Source organism: Haemaphysalis longicornis, unplaced genomic scaffold (genome assembly GCF_048455015.1).
Source record: "Haemaphysalis longicornis isolate Haplotype H1 unplaced genomic scaffold, Haemaphysalis longicornis Haplotype H1 scaffold_712, whole genome shotgun sequence".
Lineage (NCBI taxonomy): Eukaryota > Metazoa > Arthropoda > Arachnida > Ixodida > Ixodidae > Haemaphysalis > Haemaphysalis longicornis.
The window spans coordinates 61,427-72,632 of NW_027526426.1; positions in this window are offsets into that span (position 1 = coordinate 61,427).

An 11,206-nucleotide genomic window follows, 5' to 3' on the forward strand; every position below is an offset into this window, starting at 1 on the left:
GAAGAGAAGAGGCTGTGCAAGGGCGATATCGCGTTCTTTCGTCCAGTAGGTATGGTCAGGTTGTGAGGGGGAGAGATCACGAAGCAGATATCGAATACTAAGGAAGTTAAAAACAATTAAACAAACGCGCAATAAGAAATTCACAGACAACCGCAACGTAGTTGGTGTGCGTGGGCAATGCATAGCGTAAAAAACCTCAGCCCAGGCATGAGCCAGACGTCCATATATGTATATGAGATGCGGAGTACTGTGGATGACTGTTCAATTAACTTAGTAAGGCAGGGATGTTGTCATTTTTGGTGGATTATCCGTGCTGACATGGGACTTTTGGGTGTGAATATAGAGTATGCAAATGCAAGCTGTGCGCATCTGATTGGAAGTTCATTCGAACACTATGGACACACGCCTACGCTCCGGTCTTTCTCGCTCGTTTAAATCCACAACTTTTGACACGCACCATGTGAAATACTTAAAGAATCATTTTAATCATGCACGTGTACGCCAGCAGATGTCGTTGTAGATTCCCAGCTGAAACGATTGCGACATATTGTAGAATTGGACAGCAGAGGTTAGTAAAAGAAGGTTGGAATGTTGGTGGGAAAAGAGCAGAGAACAAACAATTCCTGGAAAGACATGCAAACAGTCAGACCAGCACAAAAATTCCATAAAGTTTTCTTTTTCTTTTTTCTTTTTTTTTTTTTGGGGGGGGGGGGCGAGGTGATTGTACAGTGATTGATCGATTGATTGCAGGGTTTAACGCGCCGACGCAACGCAGGCGATGAGGCGCGCCGTAGTGGAGGGCTCCGGATTAACTTTGACCACCTGGGGATCTTTACGTGCGCCGAAATCTCGTACACAGGCGTTTTTGCTTTTCGCCTCCATCAGAAAAGCGGCCGCCGCAGCCGGGAATCGAAACCGCGACCTTGTGCTCAGCAGCGCAACGCCTTAGCCACTGAGCCACCGCGGCGGGTGGTGATTATACAGTGGCGTTACGACTAAGGTCGCTGTGCAACGCCACTCTGTTACGAAGGGGAAGCCGATAAGCATCATCTTCGTCGTCGTAGTCGTCGAAAATCCATTGGAGGCCCATTTGGACCTCCAATGTTTTCTTTTTTTTTTTTTCGGCTGCGTCGTGTAACCTTGAGGTTACCGTCCATGAATTTTATTTAAAAGTGTTTCTTGTTGGGAATTTTGTTGCACTGTTCGGGCTGAGTAGACGATGTTTTCTCTTCGTAATTCTTCGTTCGTTTTCTCGTCAAGTTTGTTGCGCGACTTTCGGGTGACTCTCCCCCACAGCACTACACGAACCACCGGCAACTTTTTTTTTCAAGTTAATCTCTGTGCATCGGTTCAAACAATATTGCTATAATGTCTTATTACTTCTACCACGGCTACTACCAGCCTGTTACTGTTGTCTTAATTATTGTAGCGCCCCCTCCCTAAATGCAGCATCTTTCATTATTAACCTTTTTTCCCACCTCACGAGGCTGCTTGCACGGTATAATTAGGCCGCTCATTCCGCGGCAAAGAACTCAGCCACAAGTCGACACCTTAGAGGCACAGGCCTCCATCATAGAAGACCCCCCGACCTCCAGTGGCGGCTCTGGGGACCCCACCACCGCTCATTTCTTGCCTTCCTCCGTGACACGGGTGCCCCCCTCTATCTGTAAATGCATCATTTTTATGCCAACGGGCATTGTACCGCAAATAAAAAAAATCCAACCCATGCCCCCTCAGGTGGTTCTTACTACGGCGTTGATCCGACACAGCTACCTTCTTCGTTACTGTGATTTGCGGCATGTATGAAAGCTGGCGTAAAGAAGGCAAATGTAAAGGAGGCGGCAAACTTAGACGCGGTAAAAAGCGCACAAGACGGGGACAGAAGAAGAGACCGTGACACGGGGCGAGCGCCCCACCGGCTCAAAAAAGGGGCGTGAAGCTATAGTTCATTCCACGAGCTACGTGCAGCACTGTGGAGGCTACATTGTTGTCAACAGTCCGCACACTGAGGGCGCCTAACTTACCGTGAAGGGAAGCGACAATTTTGCGCCCTGAGTTGGCGGACTGTTGACAACAATGTAGCTTCCACAGTTCTGCACGTAGCTTGTGGAACGAACTATAGGTGTGGCACCCAGGTTCTTTTTCCGGCGCCAGGCAAGCTTGCACGTATGTGCAAAACCATGAACAAAGAAGCTGGAAAGGCTGGCTGCACAACTAAGCACACCAGACACTTCATGGAATTTAAAGTAGGTGTGGTGTATGTACTACAGGATTCCACTAGATTGTGGAAAATGCTACGTCGGACGGACCGGACGCTGCATTAAAGAACGATTGAGAGAGCATCACGCAGCCGTAAATTCATGGGCGGGGGAGGACATTTGGCAGATCACTGCCGGCGGTGCTCTTGCACGCCTGACTTACAGGGAACACGCGTCCTGCGCAGCTTTAGGACGCAACTGCGAAGAGAGATCTTCGAGGCGTTCTGTATTATCAAGGAAAATGACGAATGCGCGAGCACACCCTTTGCACACGAAAGAAAAAGCCTATCTATACAGCTTAAATCACATTCTCTGTGAAAGCTGCGCCTTCTTTAGCGTTTCTGCGCATTTATATGTATGTTGCCTTTCTTGTCAATAAAGCCTCAGTTGATGTCTAGCGCATCGTCCCGTGTCACTGTCTCTTCTGTCCCCGTCTTCTTCTGCCCCGTCTAGTGCACTTTTTGCCATGTCGAAGTCGTATCACCAACTACCCCAAATTTATGCGCTGAAGAGGCGGCAAAGTAAGGAATAAGTAGGGGAGATATGAAAATCAAAGATAGTAAGGAAGGCAAGGAGATGCTTGTATCACCTGCCATGCATTCAGCGGTCGTAATCAGATGGTTATAAATGCAGGCAGACTACAGCCTCTGTGCGCATTGCCTCATCATACGAACCGTAAGAAGCAATTAACGCTAAATCGATGCCATCTCTGAAGGGCACCTCCCCTAGCTGCCACGAGCCGGCGAAGCGCTCCTCGCCAATGCCGCCTACACCCCTCACATTACCCGAAAAACGGCTCTCACCCAACTTTCCTCCTAGATTTACCTTCTGCAGCACGCTCAGAAATCCTGCCCTAAAAGATGTACCCTCGGTATTGCTCCTTCTGCTCACAACATCGCTCAGACCTCGCTACCCATTTCATCACTTACAACGCCAGTATAGGGTATAATTACAAAGACAAATGTCTTGGTTGCGCGTGATATAATTTTTTTTTTTCATACGTGGCCTCGCGAAGGCAGTGTGGCTTGAGTCGAATCTGGTCCGTGCGAAGCTGCCACGTCCCCTAAGATGATGCTGCATTCCCCGTGGTGGAGGGCGCCGGATTAATTTTGACCACCCGGGGATCTTTAAAGGGGCCGTGCAGACAAAACACAAGTTGGTTCATCCGAAAGACTGCCTCGTTAAAATTATACTGACACCACTCTTAACGTAAACTTCGATAAAATAAGCTAATAAGAAAAAAAAATGGAATGGCCATGTGACTCACTAGCTCATTTCCCGCACTAGAACCTATATGGCGTCAATGCACAGCCGTGCAATTGGCTGAGGCCGAGAAAAGCAAACGCAAGTTAGGCAGGGCTTATAATCTTGCCGAATGAGCTGTTTGCACTTAAATGTAATGCATATTCATTTTACAGCAGTAATAATGGTAGGGTGAAACAATGGAAGTTACGAAAGTACACGTCAACATAGAAGAAACAGTGCGTACTAGGTATCGCGCGCCGTATGCTTGTTATAGCTGACAGCAGTGCGTCGCTTTTTCGCGAATGAGCTTTCTCGCGCGCGCCAGGATTGAAACTTTTTAAAGTATGTTCTACAGAACGGCTACAGTTTAAACTTCCGAGAGGGTATCTCCATATACAAAGGGAGATTTTTACATAGTTACCTGATCTATGAAATTTAGTGTCAGTACTCCTTTAAATTGATTAATTTTTCAGTGACTAAAACAGAAGCCCGGGAACACACGTCTTGCCCGGGATGCCGCACAGCCATCCCATCGCCAAACGAAGAAAAGACATCTTGGAACACCTCAGGCTTGCAAGAAGGAAATACCCACCTCCTAATCCAAAGCTCACCAGAGAAGAATCAACACAACTACGAAGACTTCAGACAAATTCCTTCCCACATGCCACACAATTGCATATGATGTACCCCACATTATACAGCTTCGAATGCCAGTTCTGCAGCGGAACGCCCAACACCCTATACCACATGGTGTGGGAGTGTAAGGGCGTCAAGGAACTACCGGAGGTCCTGGCGCCATCACCGGAGCAGTGGGAGGCCGTGCTGACCAGCGCGGTCCTGGAGAACCAGCGTGGTGTGGTGAACCGGGCTCTTCGTGCTGCGGAAGGCCATGACATCCCGGACTAGGGGCGCCAACCAAAGGGGGCGATCACCTCACGACCAATGCAGGAGATCATCCTCCGCTCCTTTACCATCTATGGCAAATAAACGTTTATACTACTACTACTTCAGTGACTAAAGCATCACTTGCTGCCAGAAAAGCGCTGGGGGCACTACAAAACACAAAATTAATCTTTCGAATAAAACAAACTTGCATTTTGTCTGCATGGCCCCTTTAACGTTCGCCGAAATCTCGAACACACGGACGTTTTTTTTTTCTTTTCGCCTCCACCAGAAAAACAGCCGGAATCGAACCCGCGTTATTTGGCTCAGCAGCACAACGCCTTAGTCACTGGGCCACTGCGGCGGGCCTTCCTTAACAATAAAAGTGTTGCAGGGAAGGCTCGTGAGTTCTAAGTTTTCAGTAATTTCAATTTATGGATAATTCGAACTGTGCGTTTTGGTCCGACCAAGCTCCCATAGAAGAAAGTTTGTTAATTCTAACGTGAATGGCGCCCGCTACAGATAATTCTAACTACGCGCCCCTGCGTCGGTGACGTAGAGCCTGGGGTACACGGCCACAGAAACACTCCCGCTGTCTACCCCTTGCTACGCTGCGTCGTCTCCGGAAAGTGGGGCAAAGCAGGCAGAGGAGGTAAAATTGGGTACAACCAATTAAAACCTGCATGGCGGACGCTGTCGAAGACGTCTTCTTTGCGGACTACGGCGGTGAGAGAGCGAGTGCAGTGCGTTCTGCTGCGCCAGCAGATCGGGTCATTATTTCTTATGTCCGAAACGCAAAACCTGTCGCTGCCATTGACGACGAAGAGGAGGAGGACCCAGCACCAGTGCGGCCGTACGCTCGAATGTCGTGTCGGATGGAATACCACCCGTCTCTTGTTCAGTTTTGAAAAAAGCGAAAAGGAGGCCTTTCGCCCTACCTGCAACTTTGAGCAAAAAGTTCTTGTCGTCCCCTTATAGGGCAAAAGGCAAGCGGCAATTACGGATTTTTTCAATTTACATGTCTTACTGCTTCTCTATCGCCGTATACTGTTGTTACTCCTTCACTTTCGTTAGTTTGAAATTTCATTAATTCGAAGTTAGAACTGAGACGGCGCAACGTTGCGGTTCGAATTGAAAGGACACTGAAGGCCACCTGCAAGTTCGTGTCAAATGAAAGTCTGGCCTTCCCGTATCCATTTTACCGTTGATCCGGTGCTGAAAGATGCCATAATTGCTGAGAAATCGCAAATAAAACGGGACGCAAGCAGCGGCTGCTGCAGCAGCCACTCTTTGCATCACGATAAGCCGGAAGCAAGCGAGGCAGAGGTGATGTATAGCGGTATAGAAGCAAACGAATACAACGCTAGTGACGCTACCACGTACTGAGCGGTTTGTTCAGTTTCAGACAAATCAAGTTTTCCCGAACTCCCATGTTCTTTGCAGCTCCGGACAAGCAAGCAAAATGTTCTGTGACCATGGGACCCGTGATCAGCATTGACGCTTTGTTGAAGAAAAACATATTGTCATTTTGAGGCCACGGGAATGTTAGCGTCGAACAAACCGCTCATTCGTAGCTCACACGCTTGTTTGAAAAGAGGTACCGCCGCCCCATGATCATTATCATGATTATGATTGTCATGATCATTGTGACCAGGAACTCATTGTAAAGGGTGGACACCGAAGTGCCAAGCCGGGTAAATTTTTTTTAGAAAAGCACATAAAAGAAAAAAACAGGAGATTGAATGCCTCTGCACTGTCGCCACCAACGAGAAGACTGAAGGTAACAGTTGTCCTGCAGCCGTGTGCATATGGTTGTGCACAAGGCTACAAGTATGGACAAGTGGAGCCATCCAGCGGCATCCAGGAAAGACGTTGCACACGCTAGACGCCTTAACCTCTTCCGCTGAAGTGGCGGCACCGGTCTTCCCGTTTTCGCTATTTCCTACTAAACCTTAAAAAAAAAAAAAAAAAAAATTGGCGCAACTTGCACTAGTGATGCAAGGCTGGAGAAACAGTAGAGCTGGCGGCCTCTCTCCCTCCCTCGGAGACCCGGCTGTTGCACCTCACATGGGTTTCCGAACTTGTCGCTGAAAGTTCTCTATGACTAGCAGATACGGATCGTTTAGTCCGCAGGCTTTCACAAATCCCCCAAGGTGGCGCTAGCACGCGCCAGAAGCCGCGGCAACCGGCTTCACAAACTCGACGTCTGTAGCGCGAACTCGGCGTCTGTACTCCCTCTTCAGGTGCGGACGCACGTGAACTGGCGAGGAGAACAGCACGCGAGAGATCACGCCACGAATGCAATCGCATAGAAGCCGGTTTCATAACGTGAGGGGCTAAGGTGAGATTTCGACCACGGGAAGCATTTTCCCCCTGGTTTGTCTATCTTTTTTCTTATTTCTTATGTGGCGCCGGTCTTTTAATTGTTTTCTGTTCTGCTTAATTTGTGTGTGTGTGTGTGGGGGGGGGGGTATGTTATCGCTTTTCTGGTTCTTTTATTATTTATTTCCAACCTCCCAAACCAATGTGTGCATTTTCCTTCCCGTCTCGTAATGAGGTCGCCTGGGAAGACGAGATTGGTTTTCGTACGCTATGGGCGCCTCAATTCGTTGTTAGGTTTATTTATTTTGTGCGCTTCAAAATGAACCCATCTTGCTGTAATACTTGTGAAAATTTTTTATCTGGCCTTTTGTCCTTGCAGGTGTTGCCCACTGGGTGCCAACACAACATTTTTTTTTCGTTCCAATTGGCTGCACATGTTATTGTACCCCGCCGCTGGTGAACCCATACCCCCTCGGCCTTTTGGGGTGGCCCGGTGGGTAGGTTGCTGGTTTCACTGCGCAAAGGTCCGCCGTTCGATTCCCGGGACACCCTAACCGCATTTTCTTCTTGAGGCTCGTGGGTTTCGTGCCTCCTCGCCACCTGCCCTCTCACTTCTTGGCCTAACATTTTCACCCTGTTCACTTTGCCGATGATGACAGCTTTCTGATCGCACCCCACGGCAGAACCAAAAGTTTAAACAGCTCCGCGGTTAAAAAGCTACGAGTAAGAATTGTATATTCGTGTTCTCGGTTAGCCAATTTGTAGGTATAAATTAACTTGTATTTTGACTTGAGTGTCCCTTTAACAGATGCAGGGCAACAAGCAGCAAACGCGAGCCGCCGCGTGGTTTCCCCTTACTCTCTCCCTCCTTCCAGAAGCTTTATCAGGAGAAAAGGGCAAGATAGGCACCCTTTAATGACCTCACCAGTCAATTATCACACACCCAGCCGCTAAAAATGGTAGTCAGCAAAGCCCCACCGTCATGAAAATTCTACAAAAAAACGTTTGAATATCAGGCACCGCCCCATGAGATAATGCGTATAGAGAATGGTGCCGCATCCGCACGTAACCCGATGCCGAGCCCATGCAAAGCGATTCATGAAAATGAACAGTCAACTTCCATAGCTGCCTCCTGGCTGACGCAAACACTTGCCCAACAATCACGCAAGTTACGCAACGCAAGTAACTATAACTACAAACGAACGTGCATGCCTAATCTTTGCGGCTGCAGCCATATCACAATCGGATCGTGCGTGAAACCTGAAATGAACGAATTGAAAAAAAAAACGCATCCCCCAAACGTAGTATACAAATTAAGAACTGTGTAACTCCTATCATGAGCCATGGCAGCGTTACTCAACCTTATCACACTGCTGCACTTGTGCATGGTGTCAACGAAGACAAGCCTTCGCTCACAGTCACAACGAAATTTCGGGTCACAAACTCATTTGTGGCAAATAGTGACCTCATTCACTTGGAATAGACAAGATCAGTAACTAGCCATGAACGATGTATATATAACACCCTAACTGCCCCATTTGAACTGATATGGATTTAATTTGTCTTTAATATGAAATCCAATGTTCACAACTGTGGCCTATATTCACGCCGGAGCAAGTTCGCTGAGGCCCATACATGCCGGCTCAGCACTCCCAGTCTCACATGAACTTAGCGTCACACTGTCTCAAGAGGTCTCATGCAGTCTCACTTGGACTCAGACTCACTCGGGCTCAAGCTCACTAGAGCTCACGCGTACTCAAACTCAGTCTGGCTCAAACTCACCCAGCATCACTCGGGCTCAAACCCAGTCGGGATCACTCGGGATCATTTGGGATCAGACTCTGTCGACCTCAGACTCGCTCTGGATTACTCGGGCTCAAACTCACTCGGGCTCACACGTGCTCAAACTCAGTCGGGCGCAAGCTCAGTCGGACTCAAACTCATGATGCCACACTACGTTCACTCAAATTCAAACTCACGCGTAAGTTTAAGCCCAAATGTGACCGAAGAGTGGACTCATGAGTGAGTCCGCCGACCTCTGCTTCTTACTAATGAGCGTGCCCATAAGCAAGCCTGCCAGATTTTCTCTCAGGCCTCCGAGGAAACACCGATCGTTATTCCCCCTGGTCCCATTCCAAGATGCCGCGCAACAAAACTACACCCCAGGACATTTTCCTTTATTTCATTACCCGGCGTTTACCAAATAAGAAGACATACTCCGGAAACCTCAAACACCATTCATCCTTTGGCTGTATAGCGTGTATACCGCTCTACCCGATGAATATCAAATAAGAAGTGGGCTCGGCAGCAGCACGACGGGCAAGATGCTCAACAATCCTTTTCTTTGTATGCTGCAGGTTCTTGCTTCACTTTTTGTGTCGCAATCTTCGGAGCACGGCTGTGCTTTGGATCCTTTACCGCTTCCTTCGTCCAGCGTTGTCGACTGCAGAGCATCAACGGAGGCTTATCAAGTGGCCTGCGACCGGTGTGAAGCGGAGGAATTCATCGTGCCGGTTGCGGTATCTTCTGCGCCGGCGCCTGCCTCAGGAACGGACTACCACGTGGTCCTACCAGCCCGTATAAATTGCCTCACGTCAGCCATCCCCTCCAGTGGGCTCGGCAGCAGCACGACGGGCAAGATGCTCAACAATCCTTTTCTTTGTATGCTGCAGGTTCTTGCTTCACTTTTTGTGTCGCAATCTTCGGAGCACGGCTGTGCTTTGGATCCTTTACCGCTTCCTTCGTCCAGCGTTGTCGACTGCAGAGCATCAACGGAGGCTTATCAAGTGGCCTGCGACCGGTGTGAAGCGGAGGAATTCATCGTGCCGGTAGCGGTATCTTCTGCGCCGGCGCCTGCCTCAGGAACGGACTACCACGTGGTCCTACCAGCCCGTATAAATTGCCTCACGTCAGCCATCCCCTCCAGTGGGCTCGGCAGCAGCACGACGGGCAAGATGCTCAACAATCCTTTTCTTTGTATGCTGCAGGTTCTTGCTTCACTTTTTGTGTCGCAATCTTCGGAGCACGGCTGTGCTTTGGATCCTTTACCGCTTCCTTCGTCCAGCGTTGTCGACTGCAGAGCATCAACGGAGGCTTATCAAGTGGCCTGCGACCGGTGTGAAGCGGAGGAATTCATCGTGCCGGTTGCGGTATCTTCTGCGCCGGCGCCTGCCTCAGGAACGGACTACCACGTGGTCCTACCAGCCCGTATAAATTGCCTCACGTCAGCCATCCCCTCCAGTGGGCTCGGCAGCAGCACGACGGGCAAGATGCTCAACAATCCTTTTCTTTGTATGCTGCAGGTTCTTGCTTCACTTTTTGTGTCGCAATCTTCGGAGCACGGCTGTGCTTTGGATCCTTTACCGCTTCCTTCGTCCAGCGTTGTCGACTGCAGAGCATCAACGGAGGCTTATCAAGTGGCCTGCGACCGGTGTGAAGCGGAGGAATTCATCGTGCCGGTAGCGGTATCTTCTGCGCCGGCGCCTGCCTCAGGAACGGACTACCACGTGGTCCTACCAGCCCGTATAAATTGCCTCACGTCAGCCATCCCCTCCAGTGGGCTCGGCAGCAGCACGACGGGCAAGATGCTCAACAATCCTTTTCTTTGTATGCTGCAGGTTCTTGCTTCACTTTTTGTGTCGCAATCTTCGGAGCACGGCTGTGCTTTGGATCCTTTACCGCTTCCTTCGTCCAGCGTTGTCGACTGCAGAGCATCAACGGAGGCTTATCAAGTGGCCTGCGACCGGTGTGAAGCGGAGGAATTCATCGTGCCGGTTGCGGTATCTTCTGCGCCGGCGCCTGCCTCAGGAACGGACTACCACGTGGTCCTACCAGCCCGTATAAATTGCCTCACGTCAGCCATCCCCTCCAGTGGGCTCGGCAGCAGCACGACGGGCAAGATGCTCAACAATCCTTTTCTTTGTATGCTGCAGGTTCTTGCTTCACTTTTTGTGTCGCAATCTTCGGAGCACGGCTGTGCTTTGGATCCTTTACCGCTTCCTTCGTCCAGCGTTGTCGACTGCAGAGCATCAACGGAGGCTTATCAAGTGGCCTGCGACCGGTGTGAAGCGGAGGAATTCATCGTGCCGGTAGCGGTATCTTCTGCGCCGGCGCCTGCCTCAGGAACGGACTACCACGTGGTCCTACCAGCCCGTATAAATTGCCTCACGTCAGCCATCCCCTCCAGTGGGCTCGGCAGCAGCACGACGGGCAAGATGCTCAACAATCCTTTTCTTTGTATGCTGCAGGTTCTTGCTTCACTTTTTGTGTCGCAATCTTCGGAGCACGGCTGTGCTTTGGATCCTTTACCGCTTCCTTCGTCCAGCGTTGTCGACTGCAGAGCATCAACGGAGGCTTATCAAGTGGCCTGCGACCGGTGTGAAGCGGAGGAATTCATCGTGCCGGTTGCGGTATCTTCTGCGCCGGCGCCTGCCTCAGGAACGGACTACCACGTGGTCCTACCAGCCCGTATAAATTGCCTCACGTCAGCCATCCCCTCC